Raw genomic sequence first — 2,435 nt, forward strand, 5'->3', positions numbered from 1 at the left:
ATAGATAGATAGATAGATAGATAGATAGATAGATAGATAGATAGATAGATAGATAGATAGATGCCGATGTATTCATACATATATTTGTATTTATCCGTTTCTTTCTATTCGTTTTTGTGTGATATGTTTTTAACGAAGTAAAATAGAATGTTTTTTGATGGAATGAAAGACAGAAAACTTTATACTAAGAGAATTATTTAGTAGAACTATTGTCTAAACTTGTGTATGGATGTAGAATAATATAGTTCTATATTTATTGTAAGTGTTTGAATTGTACGACTTTTTCAAACATTTTTACATACATATATTGAATAATTTATATCTACTATCGTTTGTCCACATCGCTTCCTAATTCCTTTGTCCATATCATACTTTTATAACACGTACGCATAGATTTTATACGTAATGAGAATGAAAGTAATAATAACAATAACAACAACAACAACAGCAACAACACCAATAATAATAATAATAATAATAATAATAATAATAATAATAATAATAATAATAACTATAATAATAATAATTTCAACTATCGGCACAAGGCCAGGAATTTCAGCGCCAAGTCGATTACATCGATTACATCGACCTCAGTGTTTCGCTAGTACTTAATTTACTCACCCCCGAAAGGATGAAAGGCAAAGTCGACCTCGGCTACTACTACTTCTACAAATTTATTATGAGTTGTAGTGGTAGTGGCAGCAGTAGTAGTAGTAGTAGTAGTAGCAGCACGAGTAGCAACTGCTGCAGTAGCAACAATGGCAGCAACAGCAGCAGCAGCAGTGGTAGTAGTAGTGGTAGTAGTAGTAGTAGTAGTAGTGGTAGTAGTAGTAGTAGTAGTAGTAGTAGTAGTTGCTTGACTCAAGATTCGTCTTACTCTTGGTAGGATTTATATGGGTAGTGGCCTCCTCCTTGTAACTTTAGATATCCACATGATTTCAATAAGCCATAAAGTACTCAAAACCCTGCTGATGATCTTGCCTGTTCCCAAGAAGCAAACCTTCTACAGTCCCTAAAGCTTCAGTTATAATCATATGTACAACCTTATTATTTTTACTAGTAAAACAGTATTGTTTTCCAGATGCGGAACTATCCTGCTGTACATTACTGATCCAAGAGATTTATATGCTGTTTGTAGATACGTAGTAAACAAATAACTTCATGGATGTGTGATGCTGTTTCTGGGTTAAGTGGGGTGTAGAATGGATACCCACTTAACTTCGCAGCCAGGTGTTGATACGTGTTTGTTAGGTATTTCATTAAATGCAGCTGCTCTGTATTCATAGCTACTTGGTGAAGTACTTCAGCCAAAAGTTTGAGGCCATGTCTGTTTCTGATGTTTTCCTTTGCAAACAGCTCTCAGTGTGTCAGCAGTTTTCTTTTGGTTTATTGTGCATTGTTGCTATGGCATATTGGTATTTTCTGCTTCATATTACTTCCAAAAATGTCTGTATTATTTCTGTAGCTGCAGTTGTTGTTTCTTTTTCAGCAAAATCATTTGTTATTTACCTCGAAAGACGACTTCATGCTACGTTTTCCGTTGCATATTTTTGCGGCTATACACTTCTTCAGTTTTACTTTTGCTTGCAAGTTGATCTCTATATTTATTCATGATACATTTTTTATGTAATCCTTTTCCTTCATATGCATGCAGGACCCCTTTTATAGTTCACATAGGATAGGGCTTCTCTTTTTTACAAAAAAGCTGTGCTACAATTTCTTTCTATTTCGGTATTTTGGGTTTGATCGGGAGTTTTCCTTGTTAAGTCCATGCCCACTTTCGCTTAATATGGTTTGATTGGGAGTTTTCCTTGTTATGTCCATGCCCACATTCGCTTAATATGGTTGTAGCTACTAACTATATCAGATCATTTATCCTGTTGATATCCAAGAAGCGTATTGTCACCAACCTAAATCCTTGCAGGTATTTATCATACGTATTCTTCCATAGAGATCTCTATTCACACGTGGATTGTTGAGGTAAGCACGTCGATTCTACTTTATTGAAAACCCTTTCAAATAACGTTCGGTGTGAAAATATATTTATACTTCTTGCACATGCAATAAGTAACGCTAAATATCCAACTGAATTGACACCAAACAGATTGCTTACTCCAGTGAATGGATTTGTGCAGATATCTTAGACACATTGCTAATATCTTCAAAACTAACTCATAACATTCATTCACAATACAACATATATTCACACAGAAATGAAATACCACACGGAAAAACAGATTTTTATATCAACAACAAAATAATGCCCATACTCACCAACCTAGCTACAACTGATAAGAGAATTTTTTTTACTTCCATTACTCGCTAGCAACTTATAAATTAAATACTAATCACCTACTTATGAAACAAAGCTAAATTCTGGTTAGTAAATTATCTGTCACTCTGCCAAACGTGTGTGTGTGTGTGTACATATATAT

Source organism: Octopus bimaculoides, chromosome 7, assembly GCF_001194135.2.
Source record: "Octopus bimaculoides isolate UCB-OBI-ISO-001 chromosome 7, ASM119413v2, whole genome shotgun sequence".
NCBI lineage: Eukaryota > Metazoa > Mollusca > Cephalopoda > Octopoda > Octopodidae > Octopus > Octopus bimaculoides.